Genomic DNA, 21,201 nt, shown 5'->3' with positions numbered 1-21,201 from the left:
AAGCCCTACCACCTTTCTAAGCAAGTGGTTACCTCATCGTCTTTTATAAAAGGAGGGAGGGCTGTCGCACACCCTTTATTACCAAGTAGCTATTTGCATCCTGACCCCCAGTTAGATGGTCCTCCATGACTTTGCCCAGAGCACCTGCCATCTTAGGCCTTAAGTGTTCCAGCTCACTCCATGTTGCATGGTGTGGGTGAGGAGGAAGGATAAAGCCCACTACTTACTGCTCCTTTTCCATAACCAGGACATCTGCTTAGCTCCTGACTGTCTCAGTTGCCGTTGTTCTTAGCCCAGTGTTGTCTAAAGCATGCCAGCAATGGACATATCCCTGGTACTGGCATTGCTAAATTGGGCAATGTCTGTTTTGTTGCACTTTTTTTTCTCCTCTTTCTTTTGCCCAAAGCTCATCTTCTCCTTGTTAACACACTGGAGCCCTTTTCCATGAAAGTATCCTGGGATTTCGCTGTCACTAGCCAAGATTAGTGCCTCAGCTGCACATTACCTTGCAATGAGAAATTATAATGATATCAGGGTGCTTTTTATGTATTACAAGAATGCTGAATGCAAGGTCACCAAGAGGATTACAGAGGCTCAGGGCAAAACGCAATCAGGAGCCTTTTGGACCAGGCCCAAGTTAGCTTTATATACATAAGGGATCTTGGCCAGGTTCCAGAGGAACATGAAGCTGGGTCTTTGATCCAAAGGGCACTTCAAACCTGTTTTTTCTCAGGCTGCGGTCCCCTTGACCATCCTGCATAGGAAGCTACTTTTTGAAAGTAAGGAGAATTTTAAAAATTACTCTGTGATATTGGCGGGGGTGTGTGTGTGTGTAAGGGAGTGTACTGTGTACTGTTAAGTACACAGGATTGCATATTCAGTGTTGACAAAGCCTTTATCACACAGAGGCTTGGCATTACCAAACTTTGAAACATATTATTTGGCTGCCCAATTAAAATATATTATTTTATACGCTTCACCAATTAGAGAAAAAGCCTGGATTCAGATAGAGCAATCATTTATTGCACCTGACCTGCTTCGTGAAACGATATGGGATTTTCCTAAGCATTTTAATCCTAATATTCAGTCTAATCCCTTTTTATTGCTTACCTTAAAATTATGGGATTGTTACAAAAAAAGTATTGGTGCCCATTCCGTCTCCTGTGACTGTCTTCTTGGGACCAGACTGGTTCCCAGAAGCAAAATCTAATTTCAAAACTGGAGACAAAAGGGTGTTTTTAGATTTAAACATTTAAACCTCAACAGTTTAATGAGAGCTAATAAAAACTTGGAAAGAAAATACCAACTTATAGCTACTTGGATTCAATATCGCCAAGTTCATCACTTACTACACAGCCCAAATATCTTATCTCAAATTAACAGGCCGTTAAACGCATTTGAGGAAGCTATGACTGCTTAGAATCTAAACTCAAAGGAATGATAGGAATAGTATATAAGGCTCTTAGTCAAAGCAGAAATCTCAAAGAAACATCTCAGCAAAAAGCGTGGAATAAAGGTTGTAGTAAGCAAATCACTCTTGATAAATGGTCATCTACTTGGTCGTCAAAACTATATCATACTCCTCTGTTGAATTTAAGATAGCAAAATTTTTAAATATGCTCAAGGTAGTATCTAACCCCTTTACAATTATTCCATGCTAAGAGATTGACGAATGCAAACTGCTGGCGTGAATGCAATAAGACTGGATCATTTATCCACTGTTGGTGGGAATGCCCTTTGATTTTGAAATTTTGGAAACTAATTATACCAACAATCGAACAAATTATTAACCATAAGATTCCTCTTACTCCTGAATCTATTTTATTAAATCTATGGTCGCCTAATGAAGTTCCAGAACATAGATCTGAATTAACAACGATTCTTTTACTAGCAGCAAAAATGTTAATTGCTCAGTACTGGAAATCCAGATCTTTGCCATCTAAACTGCAATGGTTCCTGAAGATGGGACAATGGATAAAATTGCATACAACTTGCAACAGTCAAATGTTAACTCTGAAGCTAACAATGTTATGGAAAAATGGTTTCCTTTCTTTGATTTTGTACAAAACCATCAAAATACTTTGTGTAAGCTTCAGGAGAAATATATAAACTTTGTTTATTATTAATAACTTAGATTTGTATACTTAGCAGGTTAGTTTAAGTTTGTGGTTATGTTTACTATGTATGATGTATGTGTGAAGTACATTTTTACAATAAAAATTTAAATTTGGAGAAAAAAAAAGATACCACTATATTGAGTTTGGGCAGATTGTCCTTTACATTTTCCCCATTCCCCATTTGTTGCACACATTCTTATGGTGACCTGACAGTATGTGTACCTACACAGTGATTTCATACAGTTCCTTCCTTCCTTCCTTCCTTCCTTCCTTCCTTCCTTCCTTCCTTCCTTCCTTCCTTCCTTCCTTCCTTCCTTCCTTCCTTCCTTCCTTCCTTCCTTCTGCATAATTAGCTTATGTTACAGTTCCCTTTAGCAAAACTACGCAGGGTATTACTCTGTTTCATAGCTGCGCTGGATACCTGAAGAGGTGTTAAAATAATTAAAGTGAACTATGTGTTTTCTTGAGAAGCACACAAAAGGATTTGCATCTGCACTAGGGGATTGAGCTATCAAAAACAGATGTGACCATGTGGAACATTTCACATAAATTTATTAAAATCATTATTTACCTGTAACATATAAACAGTTTTAGCTGCACTAGCTTGTTGCCAGTATGCACTGCCAATAATCTACCAAAAAAAGCAGCTTGCTGGCAGAATTGTTGAAATGGTTAGCTTATGCTTACAGAAAACATTACAACCCTGATTCACATTAAAACCTAACAGAAATGAACCCTTTGATGCTGGGATTCCTGGATTGTGTTATTGAAATATAGTGTACAGTTTATTTGGATCGTGTATACTGTAGAAGAAATATGAAAATCTATTTGTAATGTGATATGTAATCATCTAAGACAATTATTGTTTTCAGTTCCCCTCTCTGAGTTGGGATTTCATGGTTTCTGCTCAAGTTTAAAATAGAATCCTGCACATATAGTATGTCCTGTGTATCAGTTTAAAATGTACAGAGCACCAGTTGGCCCATTAATATAAAGCAAAGTGATTGAAAGCAATAAAGTATCTAATTCTAAATATAGCTAACAATTTTTTAAAGCAAAGGCTTTCTTTTAGGGAAAATGCATATGTTGTAGAAACTTTTTCATCCAAGTATCATTTCAATAATGGCAAGCTTAAATATTGGAAACCGTGGGGAAACATAATATTACGATAATGTTCTTTGGTGCGGTTTGGAGGGGTTTAGGAAACATTTGGAAGTATTTTTCTCATAAAGTCACTTAACTATTGAAGTGTTACGATAGCATTCCCTTTTGTATTGTGTTTGTGTGTACTGAAAGAGTCAATTTAAGGGGGACACTCGAGTCTAAAAATCTTGATTAGAATGAATTCTTCCAATCAGGAAATTGTATCCTATGGTGGGTGGTAGTTTACTAATAGTATACAATGGAGGAACAAAAGATTTAGGTGATTTAAAGGGGAAATGTCATTTTTCAAACACTTACTCATTTCCAGTTCTATTCCACCTTTTCTGTTTAGCTGCTTCAAATGAAATCTGTATTTTTCTAAGTCAAGACCCTAGAGCTTAGTTGTTGGTGTTTCAGCAACGAATGTTTGCAAATTTTAATACATACAGCTCTCAGAAGGCTAAATCTAAACATTTTAAAGTATTTTTCCCCTTGTGCTTCATTTGAACTCTTAAGTTAGTACTCATATAGCCATATATTCTCAACATTTGTCAAGTGTTGTGACCAAATTCGTTTTTCCATTTTAATGTTGGCTATTCTTTTTGCCTTTAAATGTTGCTGTAAGTTATGAAGGTAAAGGTAGTCCCCTATGCAAGCCTCAGTCATTTCCAATTCTGGGATGACGTTGCTTTCACAATGTTTTCATGGCAGACTTTTAACGGGGTGGTTTGCCATTGCCTTCCCCAGTCATCTACACTTTCCCCCCAGCAAGCTGGGTACTCATTTTACCAACCTCAGAAGGATGGAAGGCTGAGTCAACCCGGAGCTGGCTCCCTGAACCCAGCTTCCGCCGGGATCAAACTCAGGTTGTGGGCAGAGTTTAGGACTGCAGTACTGCAGCTTTACCACTCTGCGCCATGGGGCTTGATAAAATGATGTTCATTCATTAAACGCATGAAGCTTCTTTTTATTGAAATAGATCATTGGTCTGTCAAGGTCAGTACTGTCTACTCAGACTAGCAGTAGCTCTCCAGAGTCTCAGGTAAAGGTCTTTGATATCACTTGATCATTTCAACCAAAGACACCAAGGATTGAACTTGAGACTTTGTGCATGCAAAACAAATGCTTTACAACTACCACTGTTTAAGGGAACAGTCCTAAGTCCCAAGCTGTTTGGTGTGGGGTCTTAGGACTGCTGCAGCCTATATCTTGGATCAGGGGGGGTTCCAACCTTTTTGAGACTGTGGGCACCATTGGAATTCTAGCACAGGGTGTTGGGCACAACTGCAAAATGGCTGCCATGGAAGGTGGAACTAATTACAAAAGGGGGGGTGTTTGAAGCTAACCACAAAATGCCATCAACTGAGGTTATGCATAACTCTAATAGTAACTCTTCAGCATTTCAGTCAGAAGGTCCGTTTAACATGGTGTCTTTTAAAATGGACATAGTGTTTAAAAATACGTTGCATTCACATAACTTATCTTCAGTCACGCGATCAAGATACTTGGACTGCGGGGGCAGCTGCTGCTGAAGCAATGATTTCAAAAATCTGCAGAGCTGATCTGAATCCCTGCTGGACAAAAAAACCCCTCCCGTTTTCTAAAAACACCTGGCAGATAGCAGTAAAGGTGTTGATGAGTTAGTTTCAGTTCAACACAATTTATCTTTAGATATGTAGCTGTTACAATAGCTATTGCCTAATACATCTGTATTAGATACTCACAAATTTGAAATTCTCATAGGCAGTTATCAGTCATTTCCAAGAAGATAGACAGACAGACAGACATGAGAGAGAGAGAGAGAGTCAAAAACATGAATGAGGTTAATAGGAAAATAAGATTTTATATATACCTGAAATAAGTGGAATGGCATGCCATCTCCCTTTGAGCCTTGCCACTAACCTGAAAGCCTCTAAACACAAATTTGCTATAAAGCCCCTTAAAAAACCCAAAGATCTCCTCTTGAATGTCTGTTGCAGTTGTTTGTATATAAGTAACTCTAAAGATCAAAACATATTACCTTTTAAACCCATGCAACGTTTTGTGAATTTAACAGTTTGTTTATCTCATTGTTCATTTTTCTTTGCTGGTATAGCTTCATTTTATCTTTACAGAAAAGAAAATCGTAAAAGGATGTACTTACAAGTTTAAAATAGTCCAAAGTGATTTGTGGGCATTTTTGTCTGGTGAAGCCTTTTTGCCAGCCATTCAGGGGTCAGTATGTTATGTAATAAATTGGTATTAAATCAGTAATAATCCCACAAGTACAGAGAAGATTAAAATGCTTTTGGCTAGAAGGGTGTGGAATTGGGGGGGAGAGCACAAAGGAATCAAAACCTAGAAAGAACACATCTGTGAGATTTCAGTTTATTTTGGAAGCAGCTTCTGTCTTCCTCCTCCTTTGCATAATTCTCTCTTTTCAGCCAGTGTGATTTCTATTCAACTTGCTTCCCAGAAGAAGGGCTGAGTGAATTGTACACACAGAACCTGAATCAGATAAGGAAAACAAAGCATTTCGTTTTCACAATGTGTCTTGAATAGTTTGTGTGTGTGTGTGTGTTTTAAAGAGAAATACAGGCTCTTTAGATCCACCCCTGAATCCACAATGGGGCTCTTAGGTGGTGCTTTGTACCCCTCCTTCCATTGAGGAATTACAGCCTGGAGAGGATGAGCCGCAAGGAAGACGTCAAAAGCACAGTTGATTGAGAATGAAATTGGATTGGCAAGAGGATTGAAAAGAGCAGGAAATGCTGAGGAAATAAAATGAAATTTGTTGGCACTTTTGAATCCTAAATCCAAAGGAGTGAGAGTTCTCTCCCAGCAAAATACTGGGGGAAAGGGATCTGGAAACACTTTAATGTTGCAAAAGCCTGTTGCTCCTTTTTCTGAATTTGCTCTAAATAAGGTCTAAATCAATAGACCTTACCATCTTGCTCTAAATCAGTAGACCTGTTCTTCCTCAGGCAGCTTCTTGATCATGTGATGCTCTGGAATGCTGATTCCCTTTAATAATAATAATAAAAACCCTTCAGTACCTCTGCCTTCTTTCCTTTGGTTCTGTGATGTTGCCATTTGACACTCTTTTTCCTTTTTTTTCTAGTGTGTTTTTGCAAGTAGTGGAGCACAAGGTCACTGTGGATACTGTCAGACACAAGTTCTAATATTATTAGGTCTTCGTTCAACTTTATCTGTTGGGCACATGCCTCCCTCCCTCCCCAAAATATGAACTCTTTTCAGATGACTGTTCTGTGTAGAGGATCTGTGTAGATCATCTGCTTTGCATGCAGAAGGCCCCATGTTCAATCCCCGACATCTCCATTTGAAAGGATCAGGTGATGTGAAAGACCTCTACCTGAGACCCTGAAGAGCTGCTGTCAGACTGAGTAGACAGTACTGACTTCGATAAACTGATGTTTGGGATTTGTACCTATGCTGCTTTATGATCCTTTTCAGACCAGACTGAATTTATATAAATTGACGAGACAATTAAAACTTGGAGATTTTTTTCGTACAAATACTGCAATGGATTCGGCACCCTCCCCCTTTAAGAGCAAATCTACGTTTTCACCAGCCCGTTTTGATGGCTCTATCTCTATTTGGTTCTTAAAGAAATTGAATGTTTAAAGCAGCAACCTAGATCTAAACGGTATAATTTTTTGAGGAAGGACGATCAAGTGTTGAAATCCTTAGCTGCCAATGAAGAGATTATTATTAAACCTGCAGATAAGGGGGGGGGGGGTGAATTGTTGTCTTAAATACATCCGATTATTTGCTAGAATATACCGTCAATTGAATGATCAGACTTATTACAGACCATTGGATCAGGATCCATCTGAGAGAGAGAAAAGGCTTATCCAGATCACTCTCACTTAAGCAAATAATATGGGCTATATATCAGATCAGATTAAAGAATGGCTATGTAAACAGTATCTTCGGGTACCTGTATTCTATATTTTGCCCAAAATTCATAAGGCAGGTTTCCCTGCACCTGGGAGATCTATTGTATCTGCTTCTGCTTCTCTCCTGGAACCTCTTAGTCAGTATGTTGATTTTTTCCCCTCAAGCCATTTGTCATTCAATCTAAGTCTTACATCAAGGACACTACTGATTTTATAACAAAAAACTGATGGACTTCAAGTATCAGAAGAATCCATCTTAGTGTTCTTTGATGTTAAGGACTAATATACTAATATTCCACATGACAAAGCGAGATTGGTTCTGGAAACTGTGTTGGAGTTGAGGACAGATCATTCTCCTTCAACCCATTTCCTTATGGAATTAATTGATATCATTTTTGAGCATAACATTTTCAGATTCCAAGATCAGTTTTATGTACAAGTTAAGGGTGTTTCTATGGGCAGCCCTTTTTCTCCCAGTGTTGCTTATTTATTCATTGATTATTCGGAAGATAAATTTTACTGCAATCCAACTGTTAATTCTTTTTTTCATCCTTAATTTGGTTTCGTCGTAATATTGATGATGTGATGGCCGTAATATCTCACAGCAATATGGTAGAACCTGGTTCATCCATCCATTCAATTCAGTTATCAGGCAGATATCCATGTGGTATCATTTTTAGGCACTTTGGTCTTTAAATGCAGTGACAATACATTGGCAGTCAAGCCTTATCGGAAACCTACTGATAGAACTGTACCTTTGAGGTATGACTCTTATCATCCTAGTCATTTAAAAAACAGCCTTCCTTTTTCTCAGTTGATAAGAGCAAAATGTAACCCTACCAATATGGAAGACTTTGAAATAGAAAAAAAATAGAATTTGTAAGCAGTTCAAGTCACGTGGATATCCTGACTACACTTTGAACACAGCTTGCAAACGAGTCAACAACATGTTTCAGGTGACTATGTTAACTAGAAGTAATCAGAGGAAAACTGAGGAGGGGAGAGCTGAACAAAGATTGATCTGTGCATTTCAATTCTCCCTATTGTCCTTTCCTATTCAAAATACTCTCAGGAAATATTGGTTCCTAGTAAAGGATCTGCCGGGGTGTAGTAACTTTCCAAAAATAGGATACTGTAGGACTAAAAATTTATCAGACCATTTGGTGCGATCTGACTAATAAAATGTCGCTTCCAACGCATACGGGGGGGGGGGGACCATAAATGCAGAATTTGTTCCGCTTCCCCATTGTCTTTGGAATTAAGGGAGTTCCAACACCCTAAATCAGGATTTAAAATAAAGTTGAAAGATACTACAACCTGTTCCACCAAAAGTTGTGTGTCTATTATTTTATGCCCCTGTTCAAAAAGCACAAGATGTGCAGTCCGTACTCAAATTTTGGAACATAAATCTCGCGTGCTAGTAAAATTTTGTTTCTGAGTCTCCCCTCGTTGAACATTTCCAACTATTGAAACATGATTCTGATGATTTAAGATCTTTTGTCCTGGAAAAGTTCCCTGCCTGGCTTTATGGAAAAGTGGCTATGAATAAACGGCTGCTAAAGCAGGAAATGCGGTGGATTTTTAAACTTGATTCTCTGATGCCTAATGGACTTAATAGTGACTGGGACTTGTGCTTTCTGTGAAAGAATTTTAGTTCATTATGTATTAGGTTTGCCACCGTAGATTTTTTTTGTCTGTTACTTTAAGAAATGTAATACCTGTTGTTTATAAGTGCATGATGGTCTTTCTCCTTATGCTGTTGTTTTATCTGCAGAATGTAGGAGCATCGGTCTCCTATATGAATTGTTTTAGTCTCCTTCGAAGACTAAAATACAATGATTATGCCTTCCATTATCAAAACTTTGCATTGTTTATGAATCAGTGATTTTTAACTTTTATTCATACAGCTCATTGAAGCTTCGTGTGAAACGGGGCATTTAGCGCATCCCTGTTGCGATCTTATGCCTTGCTGCATTCCATCTTTATATTGGCTAAAAAAAAGATTTGGAGCATTGGACTCTATTTTCACGGCGCATCACACCACTTCCCGATTCCAGCTTTAAAGAACAGACTGTTGGCTATAAGTACACGAATGGTCTATTCGGGTGTGGCTTCCTTGTGCACTTTGTAGTACGCTGTAATTTTCTATTAATATATTGTTATATAAATATTGAATTTCTAGAATTGGAGGCTGGCTTGACGTGGATGCCCTTGCGGCTTTTTTTCTTGCTCTACTATTTCATGTCACTCTTTTTGGTTGCTATAATCCCCAGGTCCCAGCAGGGGTTCTCCTGCTTTCCCAGGCTCCTTCCTGCCTCCCGCCCCCAGTGGCTGTGAAAGCAGCTCAGACCCTCCATTGGTTGCACAATCTTTTCAGAGGTCGTTTGCGTAGAAAAGGTAAACTTGAACCTTTGGTTGCTCCGTGTTACTTTGAAGAAGTTGGAAGTTCAGCAACTCGTGAGTAGAGATGCCAATTCCCTGGTGGGAGCAGGCCCTCGCCCGCTTCAGAGTAATCAGAAACGGGGGGGTGGGACGGAAATGTCTGCTGGGCACTTCATTATTCCCTATGGAGATCAATTCCTATAGGGTATAATGGATAATTGATCTGGGGGTATCTGGGACTTTGGAGGGGCTGTTTGTTGAGGTAGAGGCACCAAACTTTCAGCATAGCATCTGATGACTCTCCTCAAAATGCTCTCCAAGTTTCAAAAAGATTGGACCAGGGGGTCCAGTTCTATGAACCCCAAAAGAAGGTGCCCCATCCATTATTTCTAACGTAGGGAAGGCATTTAAAAGGTGTGTGGTTCCTTTAAATGTGATGGCCAAAACTCCTTTTGGAGTTCAATTGTGCTTGTCACAATTTTGTTTATGGCTCCACCCCCAATGTCTCCTGGCTCCACCCCCAAAGTCCCCAGATATTTCTTAAATTGGACTTGGCAACCCTACTGCTCAGTCTGAGCTTCCTCGCAGGCTTGTTGTAAAAGCTGATGTGATAACAGTTGTATAGGATTCACGCTCTTCAAAGTGATGAGATTTTTTTTTTCCTTTATCATTCCCTGTGGAAATCTTTCTATACCAGCTTTCTCCTAAACATCTCCATCAGTGCCACCGAAGCAGGGAGTCGCTACAACTGTCCAACATATTTCACAGTATGGCCATCTTATGAGCCTTCACATAACTGGAAATCCTCCAAACAGGAAGGGTGTTTATCTCTGGAATGTGTTAAGAAAGACATAGACAGAATCACCCAGCATATGAAGATCAGAGAAGTAGATGTAGCAAAAAGCCTTAAAAAAAAAAAAAATACTGAGAGCATCTTTCAGGGTTTTGTTTTTCTAGAAATCATAAGGAGGATCTCCTCCATTCTTTTGACTTGGAACAAGGATTTTTATTACCTTGTCTAAAGATCTCTTCCTGGAGGACTGGTATTGGAACTTATGTCTTTTCTTCAGGGCCACTGGCAGCCAGGAGCAGAAAAAGATAAGTGGCCCCATCCATAGCCATAGAGTCCACTTGACTGGGACCTGAGCTGTGGCAATGATGGCAACAGGTGTAGGCCTTTCCATTGCCTTCGCTACCACAATCCGAGCCAAGTAGGCCTTGCAGCTGAATTTGATCCAAGGTTGCTTTAATGTCCCAGTTAACCTCTGACCTCTACTTGAATGCAGATGGTTTTTTTTTTTAAAAAATTGTGTGTTTGAGCGTGTGAGTGTGTGTGTGTGTGCTCCTGGAAGTCATGGCGACCTCTGGTGGCTGACCCCCCACTGGGGGCCTGGAGGATATTCAGAGAAGTGGCTGAGTAAGGCCTGCCTCTGTCTTCCTGACTGCTGGTATTCCAAGGAGGTCTCTCATCCAAATACTTTGCAGAGTCAACCATGCTTAGCTTCTGAGATCTGATGAGATCGGGCTGGCCTGGACTATCCAGTTGAGGACCTGAACACATATAGTTTTAACATCCTTTCCACAGATTCTAAAAGTTAAAAGCAAAAAAATGTTTTGGGGAAGTTCTATTTTATCATATCTTTGGAAAGCATCTTCAGGTTTTCTCAAGTCAACTCTCTATGAAGTCTGAAAGTTATAAGTATAAAAAGGATATTTCTTCCAGCTCTCACATGTATTATCTATTTTGTTTTTTTTTTTAAAAAAAACAGCTCTTCAAAATACAGTGTGCAGCTCATAGTCCAGAGCTGCTTCCCTAATAATTTGATCTAACCAAAAACAGCCCTGCAGCCAGGGTTTCTAATGTGGTTTTTATTCCTTTGACAATGACATCAGTATCTTTCCATTCTTCTTTTGGTGGTGTTTTTAATAAAATAGTGCGTGCATTGGCTGGTGGAGCCAATGAAGAATACTGATTCTCATAAGTAATTTTTCATTAGGCTAAATGAGGTGTTCTGAATGAACATGTACAAAAGGACATGATGACATCTTCTACACAAACAGTGCAAGCTGCACATCTCTGTTACAGATTAATGGGCATAGGTGTGTTGGCACGGCTGTTTTCTATGTAGTAAATGGGCATTGTACAAGCTAGAAAAAAATGGCAAATCTGGCAGATTAAATGTCAGACATTCTGGGTGACATTTATATTGACTTTTAGCATGTTAAGAGACTTCTATTATGTAGTCAGGAATTAGTTATTTTTTTTGCCATAGTGTTTCAACAAAGCATTTACAGTCAAATGCACCAAACTGACAGGTTATTTATTATACTTGTGGGACTTTCAACACTTATGTTTTTTTTTTTGCTATATTTATATACACTTAAACTAGAAATATTACATCTCAGAGGAGCTGGATTGTACATTCTAGAAAAGAGAACTCCTTTTCCTTACACTACTATTTTCAGTTTTCCAGGGCTTTTTTTTTTTGTAGCAGAAACTCCTTTGCATATTAGGCCACAGACCTCCAACAGTAGCCAAACCTCCAACATCTTACGGGGCTCTTATTACACGGCGTACTGTAAGTTCTTGTAGGAGTGGCTACATCAGGGGTCTGTGGCCTAATATGCAAAGGAGTTCCTGCTACGAAAAAGCCCTGGAGTTTCCTAATGTTAGAAATCTAATTAATTTGTACTGCAAAAAGTAGTGAGCAGCATCACCCCAGTAATGCTCAGCCAATCCCAGATGTCGCCACCAGTCATGCTGCTATCATCATGTGGCAACTCAGATATTTTTCATTCTGACAAAAAGAAAGATAAAAGGGAAATAAAGCTTGGTGCATCAGATACCACATTGTGCACTGTTATCTTTCAGGGTTTAAATGGAGGAGTCATGAGGAGGAATCTAATTTTGCCATTTTTTCTCCTCCTTTGCCTCTCCTTAGCATTGGATGCAGCTCCTCCCCTTTCCTTTTCTTCAGTCCACCCACCTTCTTACTTTTTGTTTCTCCGCAGAGCAGCCTCTACCCCACTACTAACTCACTGACCCATCATTTCCTGTTCTCCTTTCTCATCTTCAGATTTCTCCTTTTAACTCTTTCCCCCTCCAGGTTTACCTTCCTTTCCTCCTGTTAGCCTTTTTAGTTTGTCCCTCTCTCCACTCTCCCCTGTACTGACTAACTGAGGCTTTGGAATCCTAGACAATGTTGGTGGTGGGTTGCCTAGCACTCCACCCCCCCCATGACTACTAAGATTACGTAACATAATCTTGTGAGAACTCGGTGACATAATTTTCTTAAAGAAGCAGATATTACATCTACTATGGGTGGGGGGGGGGGGTTTCTAATCCCAGTGTAATTTTAAAATAATGGATGTTTCTCTGCAAACTTGGGACCTCTTCTGGGCTTGTAAAAAATACCTACTTGGGCTTGCTATGTGTGTTTTTAATTCACAGCCTATGCCCCGGTTCAGAATTCGATAAAACAAGCAAGGAATCTGCAAGGATTTGCAGGAGGCATCTCTTTTTCCCTCCTTCCCACACTATTTCCTGTTTCCCTTCTCTGGCAGCCCCCATAGTCTCACCTTTCCCTTTTTCTTCCTCTTCCCATACCAATCAACCAGCCTTTCTTCTGCTCCCATTTTCAGCTATACTCATTATGTATTTACTTGATTTATATTCTGCCTGTCTGCACATTGGGGACCCAAAGCAGCCTACATCATTCTATTCTCCTCCATTCCTCACTACAACCCTGTAAGTTAGGTTGAGAGTCTGGGTCTGGTCCAAAGTAACCCCATGAACTTCCATGGCAGAGTGCTACTTTGAACCCGAGTCTCCCAGATCCTATTCTGAAATATACCACTACACGACTCTGGCTTTAATGGAATGGCTGCCTTTGAACAGTGAAGGTGAGTCATGTGCTACCAAACTTTCTGGTGGTTGCTGCTGGGCCTGGCCCCAGTGATTCCTCTCTCAAAGATAAAAACAGCCCTGAAAAGAGCCCTATCATCCCTGTCTTTTACTGACGGAAATCAAGACTTGAATGCTGACAATACTATTGTGGCTGACCACCAACAACCGCAAAGGCCATTTCTTAAAGCTAAAAGTGCTCCTTTTATATGGAGAGCCAGTTTGGTGTAGTGCTTAAGTGTGCAGACTCTTATCTGGGAGAACCGGGTTTGATTCCCCACTCCTCTGCTTGCACCTGCTGGCATGGCCTTGGGTCAGCCACAGCCCTGGCAGAGGTTGTCCTTGAAAGGGCAGCTGCTGTGAGAGCCCTCTCCAGCCCCACCCACCTCACAGGGTGTCTGTTGTGGGGGAGGAAGGGAAAGGAGATTGTGAGCCGCTCTGAGACTCTTCGGAGTAGAGGGCGGGATATACATCCAATATCTTCTTCTTCTTCTTTTAGGGGGTGGTAACCTCCTCCCCCCTTTTTTTTCTTTTTTAGATTTCAGATGTTCTTGGGTTCATTTAGTCTATTTATGGCCCCAGTCTCTGTATTTACATAACCACAGATGGAGCCATGTTGAGAGTAAGTTATATTGATGATAATGCAGTTGTACTAGGTTGTCAACATATAACACTTTTGTCATTTTGCATTTCTGTTAACTGAATACTTGATCATTTTAAAATACTTTATGCTACAAAAAATGCACCCCTTCAGCATCTCTGATGACAGTCATCTTTCCCCTGACAATAGAGTCCCTAACCCTTATCGGGAATGGCTTTTTTATACCATTCAAGTGTAAGCCAAAATGCCCTCAAAACGAGGTTGGGGAATTGACAGGTGGGCACCTGGCTTAAAAAGGATCTTTAATCTATGTATACAGGATACACGTCCAGAAATTATTGCTTAAATTCACCAGGGACACTAATTAAGTAAAACAATTTAAATTTATTATAGAAAAATATGGAACACACATACAAGACAATAAACTCATAAAACATACATACAGTCCTAAGAAAATAGAGAGAGATGCAGAGACAACACAAGGGTGGACAAACAGGGTGATAATTACCGATCGTAGTCTTCAAGGAAGGCTCCAATGGTGACGAATGAGGACTAGGGGGAGGGGACCCTCAACTGATCAGGAATCAGGGATGTATCTAGACAGTGGAACTGGGGTACTGCTAGATGCACACCTGTGGGGAGCTGGGTCACAGGTTATAAGGACTACCTTGAGCCCTTAGGGGATGGGAGGTACAGGGGCAGATAACAGTGGTCAGCTGGTACATGACCTCAGAAAAAGGGGAGGCTCTGCAATGACCATAAGGGCTGGACTTATGCAGTAGCCAATAGTAAAGTAAAGTAAAATTTTATTTGTATCCCGCCCTCCCCCGCCGGAGCAGGCTCAGGGCGGCTAACAACAAAAAAGATAACAATACATTGATAAAACATTATACTAATGAACATTAATAATAAAACCACTTAATACATTAGTTAAAACAATTAATCTAATACATTAAAGTAAACCTAACAATTGATGTAGACGGCGAGTGTTTCTTGTTATGCACTTATTGCTCAGCTGTTCGTGAATGCCAATTTAAAGAGGGCGGTCTTGCAGGCCCTGCGGAACTGGTCAAGGTTCCGCAGGGCCCGCACCTCCTCTGGGAGCTGATTCCAGAGATGTGGGGCCGCGGAAGAAAAGGCCCGTGTGCGGGTGTTCTGGAGTTTAATTTCTTAATAGCCAGTTAATTGGCGTTCCCTGATTGGATGCTCATAGCTAGCCAAAGAGTAGACTTGGCCTTAGTTACCTGATTGGACTTCCAGGTAACAATGGGCCAAGGGGGAGGCTCCAGGATGACCATTAAGGGAAAGAATGGGAAAAATTATTAAGGTGTGGGGGGGTACTTAAGTCTATCAAACTTATCTAAAAAGGTGACAATAGATGGCCAAATTGCTACCTAGGTAACACCCGGTCTATACAAAGAAACTTGGTTCTAGGTGAAGATGTTCTTCCTCCTCTTCAATCTTCTTTTGGCACCAGTCTTTGTCTTGAGTTCCGTTGGACAAAGGCTTAGGCGGTCTGGCAGGATCCACACCTAAGATAAGCTTGATGGCTTTATGCATAGGTAAATCTGTTGAGTACGTGAGCCTTCTGCTTCGCTGTGATGGAGTCTGGCACTGCAGGAAGATAGCTGCTGGTGGTGTTAGCCTCCCAAGATGGATTCTATGGTTGAGGCTGGAAACCGCTTGCCTGGACAGTTCCTGGTGGTGCTCCTTCTTCCGCTGCTATGGCCGAGATGGGGATCGCACAGAGCAACTGGAAACCATCTGTTCTCCTGGTTAGCCCTCCTCCAAAGACACGGAGTGCTGCTGCAACGTTGTGGCTGTTAGTGCTCATAGGTCCCTTCCAGTTTGGTAGACAAAACCCACATTCTTCTGGTAGATGTGTGTGAATTGAGTCTCCAGGCACCCTGGCAACCAAACAGGTGACTACGATGTTCTGGAATTAAAGGTATTTTTCTCACACAAGTTACCTTAGTCATGAATTTAGAAAAGAGTCTTTTGGAAGTCTGTCTGCTGGAATTACTAACCATCAATTACTAGCTTTAGGGAGACCCAAATTATGTTGACCTGTTTGAAGAAAAACAATGAAAAGGAGAATGGGAACGGAAAGCTGAGGTTTTCTGATGAAATAAGCGTTTCTTCTGAGGTTTTTGCTTGTGGTTTAAAGATCTTTATGGCCATTGGTGCTGCCTTCTTGGTTTGTACAAAAGAGTAGGACAGCCCAGTACAGATTTTTGAGGAATCAACTGGAGACAATCCACATGGTGTATGCAATATTTCAGATGAAGCCTTAGTGGAACATTCAGGCAGCCCATACGAAGCTGAGAAGGTTTGGTAAGGAAAAGAGACAGTAAACCATTTTTCTTCTCCTGAATCCTTGAAAACAGCTTGCCATTGTTAATCCATGATCTATGAACAAGATCAAGTTTAAATGTTACCGAGTAATGGGAAAACATCTGTCTAACCGTGGGATATGATATTAAGGGACATACACAGAAATCACCTATCACACTACTTTTTGTGAGTTTCCAAGGGTCCCAGGTTGTGGGAGAGAGCACAGGAGACTGCAAGTGGGAACACAACAAAAATCCCTTTGGTAAACTTTTGCTTGTAGGGTTGTTGGTTGGTTGGTTTGTTGTTTAAAGAAACCAGCCCATTTGCTTCTTTACTTCATTTGAACCACTTACGGATACCACATTGCAATTAGACGATAATCTACTCTACCATGGGCGGTTCTGATACAACTTTTCCTTATTGCACTCTGTTGGAACTGATGCCGCTTCTTGGCATAATCCTTGTAGCAGTGCTTTGAATTTCTTCTTTATCAGGTTGTATAAAAATGTATTTTCTTATCGGATGTCCATGCACTTTTGCTAGAAGTGCTGCCTCACTGAAAAAAAGCTTAGTTCAGGTTTAGTTTTTAAGTTCTAAAGATTTGTTCAAGCACTGTACCAGACTGGTTAAGCCTTAGCCAGGAAATAGATTGTCTGTTACCTCATTCCTGTCATGTTGACAATAGAGGTTACACTGTGTATAATTTGTGATATATGCAGTTCTGTCTTCGAGGGATTATAAAAGGTGTGATGTTTTTAGACATAATGAAGCTTAGTGAATGCCCAGATGTCTGAACTAAGTAAATGCCTTCTAATTAATTTTTTAAAATATATTTTTCATTAATGCTATGCTGGTTTGTCTGTGACTCTTAGCCTGCACACTTTATCATGTCTACGGTATTGCATATAACAGAACTACTTTGTGCCAAAACAGTGCCAAGTTAATGCAGATAATTCTTGGTCCTTCAGAGCTCATAAAATAAATCTTGTTATAAACTCCATTCAATAAAATAGCATTCCGAAATACTTCTTTAAAATTGTCAAGGTAATTAATATGTGTGCAATGCAAGTAGATAGCAATGTCCTTATTTCGCTTGGGCTTTCCATGTACGTATTGCATAAAAGGTATTCTGAAATCCCGTAGTGGATTTTTGAGGACTAGAAACTAAAAAACATGACAGGACTAGAAACTGGAAAATAGCTTGAAGCGAGACACTGTATAACGGGAAAGGAAACAACATTTTGGGAAGGAGATAAAAGACACTATAGAATACAAAGCCAAGTCAGTTTTTAATTTTTTAATTATATCATTTCTGGGTTGGATCCGCTGAAAGATTTTGTGGAAGTTGTTGGCAGAGTGTATCTTTCTCAGGCAGGCTACTGTTTGTCCCATAATTCATCTAGGAAGATCAGGAGAGCTTTTCAAACGAAATGTTCCACAAGATAAGATGCTGCAATAAATGAGAATCCAATAAAATCACTTCTTGTTCTGTCTTCTGCTGATACAAGGGAAGGGGGATTAAACTTCCCCAGGTCTTTTTAATCAAGCATAGATTTAGTAATTCTTAAACTCAAATTATGGTTTAAAATTAGCATACTGCAGATTGGGGAAAGCAGTTTTTTGATGACGAAGTTGACTGCACGGCTCAGTATCTGAGAGACAAAATAGATTTTGAAACTAACCTTCTAAGGTTTATTTAAAAAAATAAAATTTAATAAAACGGCACATAGCAAACACGGGACAGACCAAACTAGGAAGAAGAAAAGTAGGTTTTTAATATCCCTCTTTGCCCTACCCTGAACAGTCTCAAAGTGACTTGCAATCACCTTTCTCTTACTCTCCCCACAACAGGCATCTTGTGAGGTCGGTGGGGCTGAGGGAGTTCTGAGAGAACCATGACTGGCCCAAAGTCACACCGGGGATTTCATGGGAAGGAGTTGGGATTCAGACCTGGTCCTCTAAATTAGCGTCTGCTGCTCTTAATCACTACACCAGTCTGGCTTCAGGAACACCTGAAGAGTGAATGTATAGAAGAACAAAGGTGGAGGAATACGGTAGCTGAAGGCAAGGCAGAGAGCAGAGACTGGCAGGGAAGTTAAAGAGAAGTTCTCTGCAAACCAGCAGAAAAAGAGACAGCAACTGATGCTGCAAAGAAGTTTTGTGGCTCTTGGAAGAGAACAGTTAGCAGAGCCTAAGTCAAACAGAAGGTAGGATTAGTGGCAGATATTCAGAAGTGCTACTTTAGTACAGCGTAAGAGATATAAGTCCACATGAAAGGACTCCTGATATACTGATCTGGAAGGAATATTTCTTCAGCTAAGAGCAGACACAAAAGGCACTGGGCCTGTGATGCGTTGTCCCTAGGGCTGCTGAGAGCCATCACAGGATCCTAGACAAAGATATCCCTTTGGCCCTCTCCTGACACCACCCAGACCCATGCCAATATCATATGAAAAGAAATCACATGACTTGCCTAGTCCTCCTCCACCTGACCTGTTGGCAGCCCCAGTGGCCTCTAAGGCTATATTGCAATCAACACAACTTTGTTGACCAGCATTCCTTATATTTCTCTGCAAACATACTTTTATTGTCTGCTAGTACTAAAAATGCTAATAGTCTCTTGCTGGTGTTGACTTGATGAATTCTTCAAGCTCTCTAGTACTGAGTAAAACCTAGATTTTGTTGACATTATGGCCTCGTTTCACTGTTACTCTACTGCAGATGAATAGTGGGCATAATGTGAAAGCCACCCCTTTGGTTGTCCCAGAGTGACAGACAAACTTCATTCTTTTGAGTCGTGAAACAAAAATATGGCCAGGAACCTGACCTCCTTCCTGTCTTTTGTAGGCATTTCTTCAATTTAGAAGAAAATATTCCTGGAAGATGTGTGATAATCTTCTTGCCTGACTTGTATCATTTATTCTATTAGTTGTAGCTTTCTGGGATAGAAATGGCAGTTGGGAAAGAGCAGTGTAAGTCTCCTTCAAATTCCATCACAGTGTGGTTTGAGCCAGAAAATGATATACGAATTACGATTTCCAGTCAATGTTAATGCAAGCAGCTGTATACCTGAAAGCCAGCGTTGTGTAGTGGTTAAGAGTGACCACCACACAATCCAGAGAAGCAGATTTTAATTCCACACTCCTCCACATGAAGCCAGCTGGGTGACCTTGGGTCAGTCACAGCTCTCAGGGCTCTCTCAGCCCCCCAAAATAAGTCTAGCTTGGCACCTAGTGGTGAATAACACTAAAAGAGTTTGAACTGAAGGCTACCTAACAGTCTCAAGATCTCCTGGCTATACTACATACAATACCATACAATAATGACTAATTACAAGGAATAAGTACTGGGGCTCTAGAAAGAGGCTCTGGGCAAGTATCTAAACACAACTGGGGTGCTTGTTAGTCTCTAGGATAATACACATATGCCCCAAGGAGAGGGAGGTGGTGCTAGTAAAGCATCAGTGAGAGAGGGCAAAATGGTGGCAGTGTGTTAACTTGGGTGGCAGGAAAACAAGGAGAGGGCAAGGCAACTTGACATAGTAGCAAGAGAGGAGCGTCCAGGTGAGCGGCCTGCCGACGGGGCGGGGGGGGGGGAGAGGTAAAAAAGATGGTGGTCGTGGTGTGTTAGCTGCTGAGGCAGGAAGGCGAGAGGGCAAGGTGGCTTGATGTAGTAGCAAGAGAGAGGGCATCCAGGTGAGCAGCCTGCCTCAGGGGAGGAAGCCCTTGCCTGAGGATGAGTAACCCCATTGCCACCACTGCCGCTGAACACAAGGCTGGTCCTTCTCTCTCTGCCTTTCAGGCTGGTGCATATGCATCAAAAGTGAGTCGTCAGCAGCACAGGTTGCCTTTTATGCACACCGGGGGGGGGGGGGAGGGGGTTATTAGCTGCGTACCCCAATGCTGTTTGATGTTCACTGAAGCAATGCCCTGTTTTCCTTAAAAAAATAACTGGATCTGTAGAAGTCAGGGAGTTCTTGCAGCAGGTTAGGATGCCTAGTCCTTCCTCAGTCTCTTTTTCTTTTTTCTTTTTCTGTGGTAACAAAAGCAAGCTCTTTGAGGGAAATTGTGTCCATCCAAGGGCAGGACTCTTATGTAGCTGTACTCAAATCTTGACCGCATGATTGTGTTCTCTAAATAAGGGTGCTGGAGGTCAATGGCTAAGAGGAAACCAAAGGCTGGGGGAAATTGATGACTGGAACCTGGAGTTTAGCAGCCAGAGATTATTATTCTGTTGACCAAGCAAAGGCAGAAGGCTGAAGGTCTTAGTACTGTACCTGGACGGTTCAGAAGTTACATATGGCCTGTCACTCATAAGGTGCCACTACGCCCTCTTCACACACAGTCCACAGTAACAGCCTGTGCTCATCCCAGGCTCTCAGACCATGAGAACCTTGGATCAGGCCCCTGCAAACTGCATGCCATTGTTTCTCTGAAAGTATCTTGCATTATGGTTGTGATATCCAAGGATTTGTGGGGTTTTTTTATTATGGAACTAACATAGAGCTTCTCCTTGTGATCGAAACCCTTCATGTAGTGAATGACTTTCAGACAATGTTAGAATAATCCGTATTTAAGTGGCCTCCATGTGGCAGTGAATTGGACCTGCTTATTTGCAGTTAGTTGGAAATTAATTGTTTTGAAGATGTTCTATATGTCAGTTTGAGAACTGTGCTTCCTGTGTTTCCTGTGCCACATCCCACAAGTGCAGTGCTCATGAACAAATGGGAAATACTGGGCAGTTTTGGATCTTCGACAGGTTTTAGGACCTCCTTATCGCTGTTTCAAATATAAAATAGTACTTTTTTTTTTTAAATTGTAG

The 21,201-nt window shown here is 40.8% G+C and overlaps 1 protein-coding gene across 2 annotated transcripts in view; it reads left to right on the top strand.

Moving 5' to 3' along the window:
* Positions 1-21,201, top strand: part of GTDC1 (glycosyltransferase like domain containing 1) — a 249,671-nt gene that overhangs the window by 158,094 nt on the left and 70,376 nt on the right. The gene's annotated exons all lie outside the window — the stretch shown is intronic.

This window comes from Heteronotia binoei, chromosome 16 (genome assembly GCF_032191835.1).
Source record: "Heteronotia binoei isolate CCM8104 ecotype False Entrance Well chromosome 16, APGP_CSIRO_Hbin_v1, whole genome shotgun sequence".
Lineage (NCBI taxonomy): Eukaryota > Metazoa > Chordata > Lepidosauria > Squamata > Gekkonidae > Heteronotia > Heteronotia binoei.
This window is presented reverse-complemented; position numbering and strand designations above follow the sequence as displayed.